The 20,867-nt window shown below is 40.0% G+C and overlaps 1 long non-coding RNA gene across 6 annotated transcripts; it reads left to right on the top strand.

The window, feature by feature from the left end:
* Positions 1 to 373: 373 nt before the first annotated feature.
* LOC111093755 lies at positions 374 to 19,894 on the top strand. Of its 6 annotated transcripts, XR_005383017.1 has the most exons (8): positions 374 to 532; positions 10,269 to 10,475; positions 12,700 to 12,852; positions 13,007 to 13,143; positions 15,751 to 15,852; positions 16,056 to 16,143; positions 16,563 to 16,599; positions 19,787 to 19,893. It is a non-coding gene; the product is annotated as an uncharacterized LOC111093755 (long non-coding RNA). The 6 variants fall into 6 exon arrangements; XR_005383015.1 differs by lacking the exon at positions 16,563 to 16,599; XR_005383020.1 differs by lacking the exons at positions 374 to 532; positions 16,563 to 16,599 and adding an exon at positions 9,816 to 9,877.
* The last annotated feature ends 973 nt before the right edge of the window (positions 19,895 to 20,867 follow it).

Here is a 20,867-nt window from a genome sequence, read left to right as displayed (position 1 = left end):
CTATGAAGCCACCATTGCCTTGATTCCAAAACCAAAGACTCTACTAGAAAGAATTACAGACCAATATCCCTGATGAACATGGATGAAAAAATTCTCAATAAAATTCCAGCAAAATAAATCCAACAGTACATTAAAAGAATTATTCACCACGATCAAGTGGTATTTATTCCTGGGCCGCAGGGGTGGTTCGATATTCTCAAATCAATCAACATGATACACCGCACTCATAAAAGAAAGGATCAGAACCATATGATCCTCTCAGTAAATGCAGGAAAAGCATTTAACAAAATACAGCGTCCCTTCTTGATAAAAGCCCTCAACAAAGTAGAGATAGAGGGAACACATTTCGACATCATAAAGGCCGTATGGGAAAGACCCACCGCTAATAACATCCTCTCTCGGGAAAAACTGAGAGCCTTTCCCCTAAGGTCAGGAGCACGACAAGGATGTCCACTCCCATTACTACTCACTTGGCTCGGCTGGAAGTCCTAGCCTCAGCGGTCAATGAAAGAAATAAAAGGCATCCAAACTGGTAAGGAAGAGGTCAAAGTTTCACCATTTGCAGACATGAGACTCTATGTAGAAAACCCAAAAGAACTCTACTAAAAAGGGTCGGAGGGAGGTGTCAAGGCCCCGCGGCGGGGTGGGGGTGGTGTCGAGGCCCCGCCGGCGGCGGTGGGGGGGGGTGTCCAGCCGCGGCTGGGAGCGAGGCCTGGCAGAGCTGCGCAGGAGAACCGGGCGGGAGGACCGGGCGGGAGGACCGGGTGGGAGGACGAGGTGGGAGGACCGGACGGGAGGACAGGGCGGGAGGACGAGGCTGGAGGATCGGGACGGGAGGACTGGGAGGGAGGACCGGGAGGGAGGACCGGGAGGGAGGACCGGGAGGGAGGACTGGGAGGGAGGACGCAGCAGGAGGACGGGGCGGGAGGATGAGGCGGGAGGACTGGGCGGGAGGACGCGGCGGGAGGACCGGGCGGGAGGATGAGGCGGGAGGACTGGGCGGGAGGACGCGGCGGGAGGACCGGGCGGGAGGACGGGGCGGGAGGATCGGGACGGGAGGACCGGGCGGGAGGACTGGGAGGGAGGACGAGACGGGAGGACGGGGCGGGAGGACCGGGCGGGAGGACGGGCGGGAGGACTGGGAGGGAGGACGGAGCAGGAGGACCGGGCGGGAGGACGGAGCGGGGCGGCCGCGGCGGGAGGACGGGGCGGGAGGACGAGACGGGGGGACGGAGCGGGAGGACCGGGCGGGAGGACCGGGGGGGAGGACTGGGAGGGAGGACGGAGCAGGAGGATCGGGCGGGAGGACGGAGCGGGGTGGCCGCGGAGGGAGGACGGGGCGGGAGGACCGGGCGGGAGGACGGAGCGGGGCGGCCGCGGAGGGAGGACGGGGCGGGAGGACCGGGCGGGAGGACGGGGCGGGGCGGCCGCAGCGTCGAGGCGGGTGCGCAGGGCAGCAACCCCTTTGTAAGAATTCAGCCGTGTTGTATCTCAGGGAGATTTTCGTTTACTTACGAGGCTATCGGAAGGTGAAACTCGGCTTTGTGAGGCTCTGCAGGCGCCGTCAGCAGGGAGGGAGGCCTGCAGTGTCCACGGGAGGCCGCAGTCTGTCGGGCGGCGCCGCGGGAACCCCAGGAGCACGGGACCTACAGGTGTTCACTTGAGAGGTGACCTGCACCCGTGTATCGCCTGCTGGCACTGCCGCCTTCTTCCTTATCCAGAGAAGTAATATCATCTGTACCTTTTTTCCCTGATCAAAACATACCCTTGGCTCATGATGCGGTGCAATCAGAGCTGTTGGTACAAGAAAAACCTAATTATATCAGGTTTTCCTAAGAATATTTTGCTCAAATCGTAGTTTACCTATAGGTTGTATTGAAAGTGTATTCTCAAAAAAATAAACAAATAAATAAGTGTATGTTTATTTTCAAATCTCATGGTTTTCCACAGCGTATTTTCATACTTGAAACATTATTTTCTGTATAACCAGGAGGGCTGCATGGATTCTAAGAGCCATTTGAAACAAAGTACAATCTGGCTTAAGATACTATTCGCAGAGAAATTCCTACTGTAAAACCCATATTGAAAAGCAAAAAGTTAAAATGGATTTTTCCCATGGCAAGTAGGTGCAAGAGGCCTCTTAAGTGTTTAGGGTTTGAATAAAATAACAGTATTCCATCAACAAGTTTCTTTTGTTAACAAGTTGTCTAACTTAAGAGTTTTCACTGAATTGAAATAAATTAGTGCATCATAGACTTACTAATTTAGTACCTCTCTATACGTACTATGGCTAATCATGTGTTTCAACAATTTTTAGTCATTTTCTTTACTTATTCAAATATCAATTTAAATAGTATTTACTATACCGATCATAGTAGCTTTTTTCTGTATACCTGGCTGCTCAGTAAACTACAATCATAGTGAAAATAAAAAAAGGAAAACAAGAAATTTATTGCATACTAAGTTCAAATAACCCCATGTGCACAGAACATCTTATCCTCAATATGTCTGTATTATAGTGTTGAGACAGTTTGTGGATGCACCTAAAAATTCCTAAAATTCTTCATGCCATTGTACCTCAAAATTCAAATCGATTCTAATAGAAGGGGTGTTTGAATAAAAAGTAAGTTTATTTAGAGTGTTCATTTGTACCGCCATATTCTGAGAGAGAAGTACTAATGTTGAAAAGATATAAGTCGTGTGTCTATAGTTTAGTATTTTTCTCTATTGTTAATCAAAAGAAAAACAGGAGAAAGTGATAAATATTAGCATATACATATTCTAAAAAGGCACCTGTTTTATAGATGAATTCAAGTCTCTTAACTGTGAATAACTGGCCTAAGACCAGAAAAGGCTTAATTTCAATCACTATCAACTTACTTAAGGCCAAAAAAAAAAAAAAAAAAAAAGTATTATTAATGTATTTTAGTTAATCAGAGTGGGATTCCTTTCACAAAGTGAACTTTATGGAAACAACAAGTCACTATTAGGGGGAAAAGTTAATGTTTTAACAAAACTATTCTAATTTTTATAATCATAGACTTTTTAAAAAGTTTTGTCAAATTCTACAGCTTATATTTTAAATACATTTTAAAAAAATTATTACTCAGGTAACACATGCTTCTGTTCAAAAAGGGATAAACAGTTGAGAAGATGTGCTTTTCCCCAAAAGAAGAGTTCGACTTGCAGAAGATTTGTGAGAATAATATGGAAAGTAATTGGTCTTGGATTAATTCCAAATGGTACAACATAGAACAGATTGACTTCTTCATTCATTATGGAAAACATCAAACCTCTTTTAGGCTAAATATAGATGGTATAGAACGTATGTACATATCATATGGTACACTTAGATTTTTGCAGAGTGGTATTTTATTATTTTGTGTCTGGAGATTAAAAAAAACACCAACCTGGGAAACAAACTGTTTCTCTTTATTTTTCACAAACTTCTGTGAAGTCCATATCTTTAATTCCTTACTCACACATCGTTGGAACAGTTGACCCCCGAGTATGGTAGATTAATGGCACAGCACCAAGCGGGCATCAAACAAATGTGGCACTTCTGAAGCTGCGGCACCAAACTGCAAATTGGAAGTACACCCCTGGTTGTACTGTCAACAAAGGAGGCCCTCGATGTGTGATTCCACTCATCATTCCTCTTAAGCCGTTATCAGACAGCTGAGATCAGACAACAATAAAAAAACATGTGCTTGATTGTTAGCATGTCAGACGTACATTATTAAAAACAGTAGGGACGAGGGGAGAGACGAGAGGAAAGGCATTGGCTTCTTTGTTCCTTGCGTGAGGGCTTGTTTGAGAAGAAAAGAAATCTAAGAGGCCCTGTCACGTAACTCCCTATCATGAAGGCCTTGCTTTTCCCTCTGTTCATTTGATAATGACATTTATGGTCTATTTTTTCTTTTTTTTTAACTTCATAATGAAAATGATTAAGAGCTTGTTTTAATTGCATGCCCATTCTTATCAATCCCAATTGAAAACTCATTTTTATCTGATTGAATCTCTCATCTTGAAAGATCTGTATGTAAATTACTGGGTTTGGATAAGAACTTTTCCAATCCCTAACCCCCCAAGTGTAGTAAAGGAGAAGAGTCAGGGATTGTCATTCAGATCTTGCAACTAAAAGTCAGCAATGATCATTTTATTTTCGTATATCATATTATACATGGTTTAACTAAAGTAAGGGCTTAAAGTGCAGAAGAAATAAACGAGAATGGATCAATATTTTATAGTTTCCTTTGAGACATTTCCTGAAGAGAATTTGGAATTTTTCCCCTAAAAAATTGCCACCATAGCATCAAATATATCCACAGGATAGCCACAAAATAGAATTTATAAGTTTATAAAACATAAATGAAATTTATTAAAAAGAACTTTCTTTCCAGACTCTCCGTAACTGCAGGAACAAATTAAAATTATATATATTGTAATATGGAAATCTGCTTTTTTTCCCCATTTCTCCAAATTTATTATTTTGGGCAATACTTTTCTTAAGTATTCTTAATCCTTTTTTGAAGTACATTATTTTTCACAATGACAATGTATATCTATTCAATAATGTATATAAATAGTTATTTTTAAAATTATAGTACTACTTGTCTTATCTCTTGTTGAGAAGGAAACTCATAGTTTCATTTTCTTTTATTATGAATTATCATACTACTCTACCAATGTCATCAAAAAAGTGCTCTGTGAAAACCACAGATTGTTATCTTCAACTTATCTCTTTTGATCTACTTTCCCAAATAATGAATAATTGAGGCTTAAATATTGTATTTGTATTAAAATCCATTAAGTTGTTATATTTCAGAGTTCTTATAACTTCATTGAAATATAATTTCTTTACATTATAAAAGTTTAAAACATTCTGTGTCATATTCAAAGAGATTCACAGACTAACAAGAATAAAATTATAAATTCTTGTCATGATATTACTTAATTATAAAGGGAACTATAACTTCATTAAAATATTTCTAACCAAGTTTCAAAAGTAACGAACAACTGAAAACTCTAACTTTTTTTGCTAGCTACAATCTCAAATATTTATCTGAAAAGCCTAAATTCAGAATAGATGGAATTAAAGTTTTGATAAATCCTAAATATTTATTTGCAGATTTCAAAGTCATTATAGTAATAAAATTTCCTTTCTGGAATCTAAAAATTACCATGTGTATTGTGCCCATAATCACTTAAATACCATAATATCAACTGTATTCCAGTGTGCATTGGGAACAGATACAAATGTGTGCAATATTTATATTTAAATGTGGAAATATTTGCTTATGTATAGGGATAAGGGACAAATGCAAATATTTCCACATCTTTTCAGCATTTATTGTAAGGACATCCCGAAATACTTAGAACATATTATTTACTTTTTGAGTAGTAAGATTTATGTATATATTGTTGATTTGGAAATCTTTCAGCGTGAAAACAATTTATAGTTGTTGAAAGGACATTAACTGTTTTCAATTACTCAGTAACATTTTTACCAATCACAATAATTATAAATATTGTTTTTATCTAGAAATATTATCTGTTGAAGGATTTCTTTTTTTTTAAAGACTTTATGTATTTATTCATGAGACACACAGAGAAAGAGGCAGAGACACAGGCAGAGGCAGAGGGAGAAACAGGCTCCCTGTGGGGAGCCCAATGTGGGACTCGATCCCAGGACTTTGGGGTCACGCCCTAAGCTGAAGGCAGATGCTTAAGCACTGAGCCACTCAGGCATCCCTGAAGGATATATTTCTGAACATATTTCATCTGTCTGTCCTTTAATAATTTTTATGTAACAAAATCATTTCTATGTATAAATGTAGACTGTTTGCAAATATCTCAGAAATATAAAATGTACTTGGTAAAATGTACTTGGACAAAGTACATTGTCTCACTTTTAAAAGTGCTTTCTGATAATGAAGAAATTATAGGCTAACTTTTGAAAGGTAGAGAAATAAATAGCACTTGCTTTCCTGATTTAAGATTATTGATAGGTTGACGTGGGTCACACATCCTTGCCTTGTTACTGTACTTTGAAAACTCTTTGAGAATCACCACTGAGCAGTGCATTCAGCTGCAAGGAACTAAAATTGTGCATAAAGTGTCTTAGATCATAAGACATTTATCATTTTCCTAACCAGAAATCTAGAAATAAACAGTCTAAGGGTTACTTCAAAACCTTTATATTGTCATCAAAACTCTTTCTTCATACGGTGATTTGCAGAATTTTTTTCTTTATACAATTTTGCTTCAACACTAGGTATCATATCCATGTTTAAGGCAAAAAGAATGAGAAAGAGGCAATGCTGACTTTTGAGAAACTTTCAGCATGATTTTCTTGTATCTCAGTGTTCAGGAATGTGTCACATGGACACTCCTGACTCCAGGGAAGCCTGGAAAAGTAAACATCTGACAAAAAAGAAACACACATGGTTGGATATGTTGTTTCTCCAAACAGAAGTACGACTCAGTTTATTAAAAAAAAATACATAGAGGGAAAAGACTATTCATACCAAACATTATTTTTATTTAATTTTTAAATGTCTTTTATTTGATTAGACTGAGAAGCTGGAAAGAAGGTGTTTAGATTTTTTTTTAAGTGATCTTTTTACCCTATCAAGAGTAATCTTCTCTACCATCTTTGCTGACAGAGAAATATGGATTATTGATGAGTTCTTTGGGATAAAATTAAATTTTAAAGATATAAGTTGTAAGATATATCAATGGAAAGTTAATCATTATCTTTTAAATACAATATAGGTTTTATTTCTGAAAGCAAAAAGTTATTTCTTTCTTTTAAAGATTTATTTTATTTATTTACTTGAGAGAGAGAAAGAGAGGGTTGGGGTGGGGGGAGAGGCAACAGGAGAGGGAGAAGGACAATCTCAATCAGACTTCCGCTGAGCTCAGAGACAGTTGGGGGCTCGATCTCAGGACTCTAAGATCACGACCTGAGCCAACACTAATAGCCAGATGCTTAACCATGCAGGTGACCCACAAAAAGTTATTTCTAACACCTACCTAATATCCAAAATGCCTTTAAGACACCATAAGTTTTTGACACCATCCTTTCTTTGTAATTTACATTGTGTTGCACCTCTACAGGACATAGCAAGTAAAGGGTGGGCTGGGGGCTGGCATTCCTTAAATCAATCAAGCTCAGGGGTTTTTGTTTCTTGAAACAAACAATTTATTATATTATATTTATATTATAATTAAAGTTCATTTTAAATTAATAAACTAACTTTTAGTATTTCTCCTTCTATTGATTTTTTTTCCTTCAGGGAACTAATCTCAATAAGGTTTCTATTTAAGATCTCAGAAAATTGTAGCATAAACTTTTCCAAATGCGGCTTTTTTAACCCAGGCAGGAAGGATTACTTCTAAAACATTCTTTGCGTGTCCCACCCTTTTTAACTTCCACTATCCTGAGAAAGAAAATAATTGGTAATGAATGAGATGAAGAGTAAAAGAGAAGAGGATCATGGGAAACAAATCTATGTTTAATTCAGGGAGAGCTCCCTAATGACATCTCCCTAATAACTGAAAAAAAGAAAATATTCAATTGAATTTTTGATTTAAGGATTGATAGGTATAGGATGCATTCTAAGAGGCCACTTGCACTACTTTTTTCTCTATTCAAGGAGTTCCAATTGGAAAATCTTACTGTAATACAGTTACAAGGCTCCTTTAAATCATAAACACAGACACATACATGACAACAACGAAATTACAATGGTTGTCGGCCTTCAGTCTCAGGAATTTATTTTTGATTTCAAAGTAAATAATTCATCTCCATCTATTTCCTCTCATTCTGTCCTCAACGGAGATGAGGAACACCTGGACAAGTGCTCTATGTAATTACCCTTGATATTGCTGAAAGAGTTGTAGTACCTTTTATTCAAGTCGTCCAAAAGCAAAATTAACTTTTTTCTATTACCATTCTGCATACATCCTATTTCCTAAGCCTTTGCTATTTATTTTCAACTTTGGAGCTATCCCAACTCCATCCTATTGAGTAATGACTCTCAGAACCCAAGAGAATAAGCCAAGAGAATACCCAGAGGAAAATAAAATCCCATCAAAAGTTTCTGAGCCTTTTAAAATTTAGAAAGAGAAAAGGAAGTTCTTGACATATATAAGACAATTGAAAACATTAATCAGAACCATTCTTTTCCTCTCCTCCCTTATATTGATAATTTTAAAGGAAAATATGCTTTCACATGCTTCCTTTGAATTCTCCACCCTCCAAAGTATCAACAGCATGTTTAAAACAAAACAAAATGCAAAACCTAAGTAGATTAGTTTATTATCTTGTGGTATGTGTGCTCTGTCTCCCTCATACACACAGACACACACACACAATTTCTGTCCCTCCTCCTCCCTTCTTATACACAAGTTTCCAAATACTCAGAACTCTTCCCAAGTCAAGGGTACCCTCTTCCAAGATCTTGGGCTTGCTTTATTTGATATATTTTACCTTGTTCTTTATCATAACAATATTTAGTTTACTTTTTCTTCTCCTTTTTGTTTCTCTACTAGATTTCTATTCTGATATTCCTTAGGTTGTTGCAGGAAATATATTCTAGTTTTAGGTAAAAGCCAAAAAAATTACTATTGTTTATTATATTTCTGGTTTCTTGAGATATGGGGAAAAAATTCAATCAGTACAAAAAGAGTAAATTGGTATAGAAAAGCTGCATACTTAAAATGGCAGCTGAGCAGAGTCTATGTGTGTTCATCTTATTTCCTGCCACAACTAGCTTTTTATAATATATTTTACAGAAATACCTAAATCATGATTTTACATAGAAAATTATTTGCGAGCCTTAAAAATGTGATTATTTCCAGAATTGTCCATTACCCTTAGAGTATTTTTTTTCCTCAAAGTATATTATAAAGGTCAACTGAATTAAAATGTTGAGGTAGGTAGGTACTATTTAACATGCAGATTCTGGGACACATGCCAGATTCACTCAGTCAGAATATTTGTGCCAGGGCCCAGGGACGCCAATGTTCCAAGATCAACAGTTGGCTTTAAACTCATGTTAATATGAAAACCACTGATGTAGAAGCCATAGAACCCAAGAAAAAATACTCCCTGTAGTTCTCATTCTAACTCCAGACCCAGTGCCAAAATGTTTAAAGCAGATGCAATCAGTTTAAAATGAACATCAAGGGCAAATTTAAATAAAAAATAAAAATTGATGTAAATCATAAAAGATGAGCCTTTCCCCTCCTTTAGCTGGTTGGGAAGTCATCAGTGACTTTTCGTTTAGCACAGGTGGGGGATGTGATCTCTCTTTATCCCAAAGACAGTTCTTTGAGTCCATATCGTGTTACCACTTGTCACACGGCAAAATGGTGCCCTTAAGACGTTGAACTGAAGAGGGGAAGGCCCCAGAGTGTTACCTTCCGGGGGGGCCTGATGGAACTGAGGATGTTCGAATCCTAAATTCTCACAGTCTTCATCCTGCAACTCATACAAAGTTGTCACTTTGCTGCCAATGTCTGGCACCTGCAAAGATGATCCAGGAACGTCCGTGGACTTTTTTCACCATGTTGCAGTCGCTTGACCCCTTACCCCCTCACACCGAAGTGCCCCAGTGATGACACGGCCTTGTGTTTGGATCATGCTCGACCTCATTTTCCAAAATGCTATAATGTTCCTTGATCACTTTGAGATCCAGAGAAATATTATGAGGAAGGTTGGATACATTTTTAGGTCCACAGTTAATCGAGGGACAGATTGGAGCTCAAGAAGGTAAATAACCCATCAAAGTGTTTGGTGTATTTCAGACTCCAGATTAGCCCTCAGAGCTTTCAATTTAACCGGGATGCGTCCTCTCCACTCTATAAGGTAACGTACTGTAAAGGAACATGGTATTTGCCTACAGCTTATATATCTTTAAACAAAATAGACATAATTTTATTCCTTTAGTTCCTCTCCTTCACTAAAATATGAGCACTGACATAGCAGGTTTTGCCTCTGTTTTATTTCTTTAAATTTATTAGCTAAATCAGTGAATGGCAAATAGTGGGTGCTAAATAAATAAAGTTTGAATATAAATGCCCACCCTAAATAATTGTCTTTAATTTGTCTGACTCAAAGGAACTTTGACTTTTTTTTCCCCCTAAAACATACCTAGATTAATTTGAGACGGCTGGAGTATCTTCCTAATGGAAGTTCATAAAATACTATTTATTTATGGGTTTCTGTTCAATTGTTTCATTGTTGTTTTTCTGCTCAGGTTCAACATTAATTGTCAATGGAAAATGAACCAGATGACCTTCTAGGTGTGATGCAAGCTCTAACAAATGAAATCTTCATGACTTAAAGATTAACTGATGTCAAAATTTAGATATAAAAGTTGAACTGCAATTATTTCCAACAGAATCTGCAAACCCCACAGTTAGAAGCTAGAGAAGAAATGTGTGGGGGCAAAACATCTAATGAGGTCTGTAAGGTTGATATGCAAGAGAAATGTTTTAGTTTATTGGAAGATGTCTTATTTTTCTCATGCCAAAGTAAAGCCCAGTGATCTCTAATGACTCTCCATGTTTTGCTGTTATTGTTGTTGTTTTTGGTCTCTTGCATTTCATACTGTGTTTGCAAACAATTACATCAGCCCGTGGGGAAATAGTTTAGAGACCTAACAGCCTTCTCTGAGCCAAAGCCATTTGTGCACAGAACAAATAAACAACAATCAAATGAATATCAACATGTAGGAATATAGCATAGATGGAAGATAAATCTAAAACCACTAGTGCAAACTGCCAGTCCAGTCAATACATATGGCAAACATATACATCAAGTGTACTGTCTGTCATGCACATGCATTGCTTTTGCAGTTTCTATTTCCCCTTTTATTATGGAAAGTATATATTATTGTGACTAAACACTTCTACTTGGGGAATACAATGGTTTCCAGGTCAATGAAAATGTGAATTTGAATTATTAATCCACCAATTAAGGGTGGAGTAATTTAACCCTGCTTTGACCTTTATCCCTTCAGGTGAATTGATATATTAGAACTGTATATTTTGAGGGAAAAATACTATGGTAAAAAGTACATCTGTATAATACTGTGCTCAATCTAACAATAGTATTCTTAATGTGTTAATTTGAAACAGTGTGTAAGGATGTGGGTACATTGTGTTCTTGTATGTGTGGTGTGATCTTTCAAAAAATGGGATGCTTGGGTGGCTCAATGGGGCGGCTGGGTGGTTCAGTGGTTGAGCATCTGCCTTCAGCTCAGGTCGTGACTCTGGAGTCCTGGGATGGAGTCCCACGTCGGGCTCCCCACAGGGAGCCTGCTTCTTCCTCTTCCTGTGTCTCTGCCTCTCTCTGTGTCTCTCATGAATAAATAAATAAAATCTTTTAATTTTTTTTAAAGAAATGGCTTGCCTTTTCTACCAAAGCATTAGGCTCCCTTTATATTACATGAACATAAACTTCAAGCGTAAATACATTGAGGAACAGTGTCATTAAAGCCAGAAAGAAAGTTTCTAAAGATTCACTTATAGATTCTCATTTGTAAATTCTAATAGGACACCTTTCTTAATAGGATTTTCAGAAAATGACAAGGGCTGAGAATTTCCTATGCTTTCTTGACCCTATGTTTCAGTAAGAGCTGAATGTGTGCGTGTGTGTGCATGTGTATGTGTGGTGTGTGAAAAGTCTTCTGCTTACCCCAAGTGTGTAAAGACCTAGAGCTGTGAAACATGATCTTTCAACCACCATGCATGTCTTTGGATAAAGGAGGAACTGGTATACCTACAGGAACCAGGCATTTTTCATAAATATATGAGTTAAGATAGCACAGCAGGTGCATTAGGCTTTGCGCTAATCTATCTGTATGTGTCTATACAGCACTATACCTAGTCTATATCTATGTCTAGACCCACATCTTCTTTTTTTTTTTTTTAAGATGATATTTATTTGAGACAGAGAGAGAGAGACAGCAGAGCAGAGAGGAGGGGTAGAGGGGGAAACAGACTTCTTGAGGAGCAGGGAACTGAACGTGGGGCTTGATCCCAGGACCCAGAGATCATGACCTGAGCCGAAGGCAGACACTTTACTGACTGAGCCACCCAGGAGACCCCTTTCTTTTTTTTCAGACCCACATCTATATCTATATTTATATGTAGACCTATAGAAACATCTCTAGGTCTACATGCACCTATCTATCCTCTATCTCTACCGTCTATCCACCCATCATCAGGCCTCTTCAGCCTGAGGATCACACAGAAGCCACTCAAGCCACAGTCACAAAGCTACTTTGCTGCAGAGTTAATAGCCACCCCCCCCAAAAAAAACCCAAAGGTACTTTTTCCAGTGTGTCACAAGTGTACCAAAAAGATACAAATCAGGCTTTTAAAACGCTTGAAATAGACTCAGTTTCCTTGTATTTAAGAGCACTGAAACAAAACTTACGCTGGCTGATTTTTATTGTTGTTAATTCTGTACTGAATGACCAGATAATTGAGGCACAATTTATTTAATATGAGTAACAGTGTGACAATCTCCATTACACAATATTTACACAATATTGTGAATTAAAGAATTTTGCTGACAACGTGGAGAGCAAACAGTAGTATAAACAATACTTGGTTGAACAACATCAAGATAATCATCATTTTAACTGAGTTTTCTGTTAAATGGCTGTTTTTTCTCCACAGTATAGCCCTTGAAACGAGGAACTAGAGGCCATGTGCTACAGGGTGGAGGTGGTTTTAGGGATCTACGGATCTTTCCTAAGGAGGAGCCAACTCCTATTAAGTCATGAGGCCCAGCCAGCGGTTGACGGAGGCACAGGAGCACATATATTTTAGGTAGTAAAATTTGACATATTAAAGAGGGAAAGATGCTTTTACAGAAATCCTTAAAATAACATGGAAGAAATAAGTATTGAGGACAAAGAGAGTGTTGATGGAGTATTTTGACTGAAGTTCTTTCAGAGTATAAGAGAAGGTTTCTTTATTGTAGCCAAAAGAAGAGACGACCGCGATGCGTCTATGACCGAGCAGTAAATTCGGATGGAGAGGTCCTCATTGGTTGAGCTGGCTGTGTGTGTGCCACTGAAGCACTTCGTGAATTATCTTCTGATTTCCCTCAATAGGATCGTAAGCCGAAGTTTTCAAATGAACACCAGGAAATTGGTTTGAAGAAAAACTGAGACACGATGTTATTATTTTTGAAGGTTTTTTTTCTTCCATCGGTTTTTTTTTCTTTGAATATTTTTCCTATAGGGTCTGAAATGCCTTGACAGTTGTAAAAACAGTTGATTATTGACCCCATGTCTTATACTGTTGTTTATACAACAGAATAGTTAGCATTCAGAGTAAGTTTGTTCTGATAATCTCTCAACCGAGTTCCTAAGACAAACCGAGTTCCTCAGCCCCTGGGAACTCGCAGCAGCGTCATACAGATAGAGGAGGGGCCCGTCCATGCCCGGGGACGTGCTCCCGCACACCAGGCCCTGACGTGCCATCAGACGGTACCTTGGATGCTTTCACGTGTATTTTAAACTTCTTGGCCTTTCAGGAAGATAAAATTACAGAATTTGGGGATCTCAAGTACATTAATGTTCCATTCCACTGTCCCCAGCATTTTCACAATTTATTTACTTTTTTCTTTCAATAGTCTAATCCTCACAGCTAGAAATGATCCATGGCTTATTCATTTATATGATAAAGCCGTATACTCCCCCACCCAAAATTATTCATTGTTATTGGTAGAATGTAGAGTAATGTACTTTAAACACTATAAAGTGCTATATAAATAAAGATGTGGTGAATTCCAGGGGAACGAAAGAGGAAAGTGGAAATAAATTCCAGAGTGAATTCATAAAGATGATATATGATTTGAATTAATACCTTTTATAAAGAATTTAAATACATGTGTGTTTTTAAATCCTGTACATCTATATTCAGACAATATATTCTCTCTCTTCTGAGCCACTGATTTTTCAATAAAAAGGCATTTCCCCTCAGGGGACAATAGAGAAATTTTATCCTCTGAATAAAACTATTAGGAATTAATATAATACAGAGGGGAAGACCAGCTACTTGTGGAAACTTTCCAGACATTAGCCTAGAATTTAGAGTGATTGATAGATATTTCTGCAGAAGCCACATATGAAACCTTAGGATATACAAGCATCTAAGGTGAGATCATTCCATCATCTCTAACGTGAGGGCACTGGATTAGAGGGTGACCCCCCAGAATTGTATCCTCACACTGACACCAAGTGCAAAGAGAGAGGAACACAGGTGGGGCTTAGCGATGGAATGCAGGAGGCAGAGGCCCATCTGAGGCAAGCGCTAAGGGCAGCGTGTGCAGTGTGTGCGCTACAGTGTGTGCAGTGTGTGTTGCAGTGTGCACAGTGTTGTGTGCATGCTGCAGTGTGCGTGCTGCAGTGTGTGCAGTGTGCATGCTGCAGTGTGCAGTGTTGTGTGCTGCAGTGTGCAATATTGTGTGCTGCATTGTGCACAGCGTTGTGTGCTGCAGTGTGTGCAGTGTGCACCCAGCTTGCAGGTGTGAGAGGTGAAGAGCATGTGCTCCAGGCTGAAGGCAACCGGGTGAGGGCAACAGGCCGCGTGAAATGAGACGGGTGAGCCACGGCCAAGTGGGCCCCAGAGAGGAAGCAGCAGGACCACGCTGGCTGCACAGCACGTTGTGTAATCGTTGGCACGCGCATTGTTTGTGACCCGTGTGAGAGTGCGCCCACTTGGGGAAGCCCTGGACTTACCCAACAGGCAGATTTTGTGGCTTCTGGGTTGGGGTTTGGCTGAGACAAGTGTTACAGGCGCCTGTGGTACAGGGTTACACAGACTCACCCTTTTGCGTTTCCAGTTATAGCAGAGCACCCCAGAATAACACGAGTGCTGAGCCGTGGCTCTATGGTTGATGTTTCTTTGCTACTAAATCCTGTGACTGTTTTTCCTCCCATTTAAACTTTTGTAAGCTACTTAATAGTGTTCTGCAACCACGCCAACTCTTTTGACCCACCGTGGCATGTGGGAATAATTTATACAAAGATAACGCATCATTTCTTGCTAATAAATGTGTGAGGACTTTCTTAAAAAATAAACCACAGATCTATCTCTGAAGACGTCTTTGAAAATTTGTTGACGCTCTAGGAAGCCGCCGTCAGATTTTGATGCAGTGAGCAGACTTCAGTTTCGATAAGGACATTACAACTCGTAAACATTATGACTAGCTCCCATTTGCGAGACTCTTTATAAATACTCTAATAGTGGCCAAATAAGCCCAACGGATTGATTTTATACTTACTGTTGTACTAAATACTGCCGCCTTCCATCCATCTATGATAATATTGTAAACCTGAGATTTATAACCATTTGTGTTAAGTGATAACGTGTGGCAGGATGCCCCCCACCCGCCCCATGTACTTAACATTAATTATTTCATTCAATTATGAGAATATTTTGCACAGGGACTGTAACATTATTATTCCAATTTTGCTGAAACGGCAACTGAGTTTTTAAGATGTTATGTAGCTTGCCCAAGGCCACAATGCTAAGGAGCTTCACCTGTGGGATTGAAGACTTTAGAATTTGAAGTCAGACCCTGATACTTTGTCTTCTGTAAATGCCATTCCCCTAGATTCTCATATTCACCGAGCTCTACTACTGAATTACTTAAAAAAAAAATTAAAAGCAGTACTTTCTTGTTTGACTGTAATGATGGGTATGGTATCTCAACAGAGGCCTTTCCACGCTGCCGACAGTAGAACCCTCTGGATAGCAGAGGGGAAGCGCTGCTAATTTCGATGAAGCCGACCTGAGGCTGTGACCCTGCTACCTGAGGTCAGTATCTGAGCAGCCTCCAGTGGGAAGAATAACAGGTGGGAACCCTGGGGGGCCAGCTTATATTATTGGAGCAGAATATCATAGAAGAGCAGCTAACCTCTGCTAAATACACATTAAATAACTTTGAGCCCCTCATAATGAGCCCCGCTGGGTTGCTCACCTCGCTCAGTCACTTCTCCCCTCCTGCCTCTGCTCCACAGCACCCTGCGGACTGTCACGGAGCTTCCACATCTTCATGCCTCTCATCTGTAGTGTCCCCTCTGTCTGTGAGCCTTCTTCTCTTCCGTTGTAAGTCTCATCATTTGTTATGATAGCTCAAATGGCATTTTCTCGTAAGAATTGAGAGACCTCCCTGAATCATGATGCCATTATCCTTTATTCATACTTCTTTTCTTGGGCTTTCCACCTTGCACTCTCTCCTATTGACCACTAGTGCCTTCAAGTAGGGGAAAGTATTATGGTATCTAGTGCTTGATGTTCCAGTGTGAGCTAGGCTAGTATATAATGGCAGGCCCTGTGTGAGAAGTGGAAAGACCTTTTGAGCCTCATCTCAGTTTCCTGGAGAATGGGTACATGAGATGTAAGAGAATATAAACCAGGACACTGTGGGGAGAGGTGATTTGTCATGGGCTCTGTGTCCTGCGGGTCCCTGCTGGGTGTACCAAGAATGTAAGACTATGCTGTCTCTTGCTTGGGCCAATTTTCAGGATGTCATTTGCAGCGAAGGATGAAGAGTGAAAGCAGGTATGCTTGCCCCTCATGATAAGATAATCAAGTCTCCAAGTTTAGTATCCTCAGTCATGGCACAAATCTATTGTGTATCCGGTATTCATACGGGTCCTCTGCACCCCCTTTCTGGAGCCTGGAGGGAGGGATGGCAAGGAGAGCTGACACATGGAGCTCATGTGGCCTGCTGTGCTGTGAGTAATGAAGTTCTTTGGCTGTGACCTAGGAGTCCCATGTCTTGTGCCAATAACCATGAAACAGAAATAGCCTAACTTATTAGATCACAAGCAACTAAAATCCAAGAATTTTCACAGCTCTTGATAGATTTCAGTGAATGTATATAACTTGATTCTTTCCTAATTCCTCAACAAAATAAACCTAAGTTATCTTATTTGGCTTCCCCCACAAGCAGGCCTTAAATCAAGGATGTGAGCGCCAGTAGCTTATTTGCGATTAGCAGAAAACACTGTTAAGTGAATAAAGAAATGAGACAAAAAAAAAAAAAAAAAAAGAACAATCAACAAAGGGTAGTTACATAAAGCCAGTGGTCACTGTGGGTGATGGTGCTTAAACCCACTGGAAAAACACTGGAAGTCAGTGTAAAGCACATGCTTCAGCGTTTTCCCATCTAAGAGAGAGGGTGATGGGATATTTATATACCAATTCCCATCAGTCACCAGTTGGAAACTACTCTTAACGGGTGTTAAGTACTTGGCATTTCCAGGATGTCAGGCGTGTGGGGGGAATGGTCTCTGGATTTGGAGAACGGCATCAGGCATTGAAAAATACAGATACTGGAGTTGGCGTCAACTTGTGTCCACTGAAATTATGAGGCTAAAGGGATGTGGCTGGGCAGCAAAATATCAAATAAGTGCTAAAAATGGCCCTCCTGGAATGAAGAAATCACAAGTTAGAGGAGCTCATGGTCATGAGTTTTTAGCCATCGGTGCCAACAGATAAAAGAACAGGGCATGGAAGCACAGGTTCTGTCTACTAACAGCATATTCTGCTTTGTTTCATATGCGTATTCTGAATTACTTGTATTTTTCTGACTGCCATGTTATCCTTACATAATATCCTAGTATTGAGGTCTTCTGTGTCATTGTGACCCACCACAACCTGCCCAATACATGTTTGTTGAAAGAAAAAATTGAGTGATAAAAGTGTACATGGTGAGCATGCTGAAAATGCATAGCCAAAAAGATCATTGGTTGACAAAGACTAAGTAGAAAGTTTCAAATATACTTTTTTATGGTATAAAGGTACATCATGGAGAGAACAACCTTGCATAATCCAATTTAATATGTGATTAAATTGGTTGGTTTGGCTCATACCTTTCCCTAACACGAAGAATACTGGCCAGCTGAAATGGATGCTGGGAAACTCCTGGGGCATCACGTTATCCCCAAGGAGGACAACTCACTTGTGAATAATCAGGAATTGGCTATGCAGGAAAACCTTACCATTGCCAGGCTTTCCATTCAGAAATAAACAGAAGTTACTGAATGTCTAAGGAACAGCGGTGGAACTAGCATGAAGAATACCTACCATATGCTGAGAAACAGGCCATACAATTCACGTGAATTCGCATTGACCTCTTCCCCCCAGCGGTTCTTAGAGGTTTCTGTTTTCCATGGTGGAGAAAACTGGGAAGTCTAAGTATACATTTCCAGAAGCTCAGACTAAAGTTCAGGTTCGTCTGAGTAAAGTGCATGCAATTTCTACACCACCCTTGACTCTCTGTGAATCCCTAGGTCATGCTGGGTCCAAATCAAATCTTTTTGATTCCAAATCAAACATTCCAAATCAAATATTTTCTTCTAACATACATAACACACACACACACACACACACACACACACACACACACACACAAGTAATAAAATATAAGAGCCCATTTTGGTGATGTTTGACTGCGGACAACTTTCAAGTCCCAGCAGTTCCCTTTCCCCTGCGCACATATAGGCAAGCTGTCAGAAAGTCGAGGTGCTCCCTCCTTTGGTACGCATGGAAAGTTCAGACCTTCCAAGTCCCAGCCTTTATGGAGAAACTCCCTTACTGGCTCCGCTCCTAACTCCCCGTAAACATCTCAAAGCTAGTCTCCCCTCCCCACTCTCCTGGCACATGTTTGGACCTGTTAGGCCCAATCCTGCTCTCCCTAGAAAGTCCTATTGTATAGTAACGCATTGTTAGTCTTGACATCTGAACCAAATATTGGGTAGAGGGCCCATTTCTTTATTATGAATGTTGACAACTCTTGGCACAGGGAAGAGAGAGATTGGATAATGGCCACCATCACCAGGGAGCTTCCTTTGCTTACATTGGCCCAATAATACATCGTGCTTGCTGGCCATCTTGTGTTTTGAACTGTGCTGCTTTTGTGCTGCAACTGCTAAGTCCTACCTGATGCAACCAATCTGAGTTTCAAGTTTCAATTATTAGCATTGAAAGATAGAAGTATGTGACTGGGGCTCTCTTTATATAATAATTAAAGAAAGAGAGCTGATTGGCTTTGGTGTCTCTGTAGTACAGGCCCTGAAATAACTTTTAGCATCTGCTGAAATGCACCCCTTGGCAAACTTTCGTGACCATAATCAATACCGGAGCTCAAATTACAGTTCGACCTGGAATCCTACTACATTTAGTCGTGGTGTTCCCCATAACCTTAGAGATTTTCCTGAATATAAAACAGAGGACAAAAAGACATGTCTTAACCATGGGACTATTGCTTTGCCAACATTCCCCAGAGCCATAGCGACCATTGTCCTAAAATATCCCATAGTGGGCAGAGGGGGTCTTAGTCGACGAATAAAAAAATGAAATTAATTAATTTTTCGACATTTATAAATGGCTTGACAAAATGGGAGTCCATGGTCCTTTTCTTCCCTAGTTAAAACAGTTAATACAGACCAATGTAAGTTAAAACAGGGCCTTCACAGATTGAAACCCATTATGGAAGACCTAATGAGGCAAAGGATGATTATTCCCACTGCTTCTCTATTTAACAGCCCAATTTGATCTATTCTTAAACTTGGAAAGAATGGATGGTGCCTTTTGGTGCATTCCCCCAACTTAATGCCCTGGTCCCATTCATTAAGGCTCATACCCAATATTATTAAAATATTATTCAAATTACTGTCTCCATCCAATTAGCAACTGGTAATAGATTTGGCTAATATTTTCTGATCTGTTTCTATTTCAACAGCCTCTCCAGCTGCAGTTGGTTTTCGCCTCTGAAGAGACCAATACACCATTATCTGGCTGCACAAGGAGTGCTGCAGCAGTCCCACCGTCACACGTGACCCCTGCAGGCAAGTTCTTACTTACATTTGACGCTCTCTGGCAGCACAGGTATGATATTGTTTGGATGACATCACTTTCCAAGGAGGCCTGCTTGACATTTTCACTCAGGCCATACAAATGCTTAACAAAAGAGCTCACAAAAAAAGACTGAGCTGTTGTACCACAAATAGTACATGGCTGCACAATTTCAGTTAAATTCCTGAAAATGATTAGGTAAACTGAGGCCACTCTGGCATTGTCAAGAAACAACTGTTGATTTGCTCATCACCCATAATTTAAACAAGCCAAACATCTTTTAGGCCTTTTTGAATTCTGAAGGCAACATTTTCTTAAATTAGAAATTTACCTTAATAAGCCCTTTATATTGTTACTTGAAAATCAACCCACTTTGAATGGGGCATCCAGGATGGCCATATGTTTCCCATGGACTTCTAGTAAAAGAGAACATACCCCTTGACTCCATACCATTAGAGTGGCTACTGCTGGTTGCATACTGGGCTCTCCCAGAAACACAGGTCCTCATAGGCCCTAGGCCCACAGCTCTCCATATCCACTGTTCTTGTCTTGGGTCATAGAAGCAGAACTCCACAAGTTCAGCACAACCAGGGAGTCTTCCTTCTAGAGAATAGAGTCAAAGGTGGGTGCTAGCATATCTCATCAACAGGATGGGTGCTGCGTCCATCCTCTAATGTATTGCCAAGTGTCACAGTTCTAGAGGAGGACACCTCTGTCCTGAATGCCCTGGCCACTTGGGTGATCCCTTGTGTACATCTGTGTGAACAGAAAAGGAAATTCATGGTTTTGGACAGCAATAGCACATACAATGGAGCTCACTGAGAGGTTGTGCCTCACTATTCCTTTCCTGGAATGTCCCTGATCAAGGATAGGATCCCCAAAGATCAGCATGACTGGTTGTACACTAGGCAGCCATCTTAACATTGGATACCTTGGCCAACAATTGGCCCCATCTGCCATTTACAAAC

This window comes from Canis lupus, chromosome 33, assembly GCF_011100685.1.
Source record: "Canis lupus familiaris isolate Mischka breed German Shepherd chromosome 33, alternate assembly UU_Cfam_GSD_1.0, whole genome shotgun sequence".
Taxonomy (NCBI): domain Eukaryota; kingdom Metazoa; phylum Chordata; class Mammalia; order Carnivora; family Canidae; genus Canis; species Canis lupus.
The sequence above is the reverse complement of the archived record's forward strand: the minus strand, read 5'-3'. Positions and strand labels throughout refer to the sequence as shown.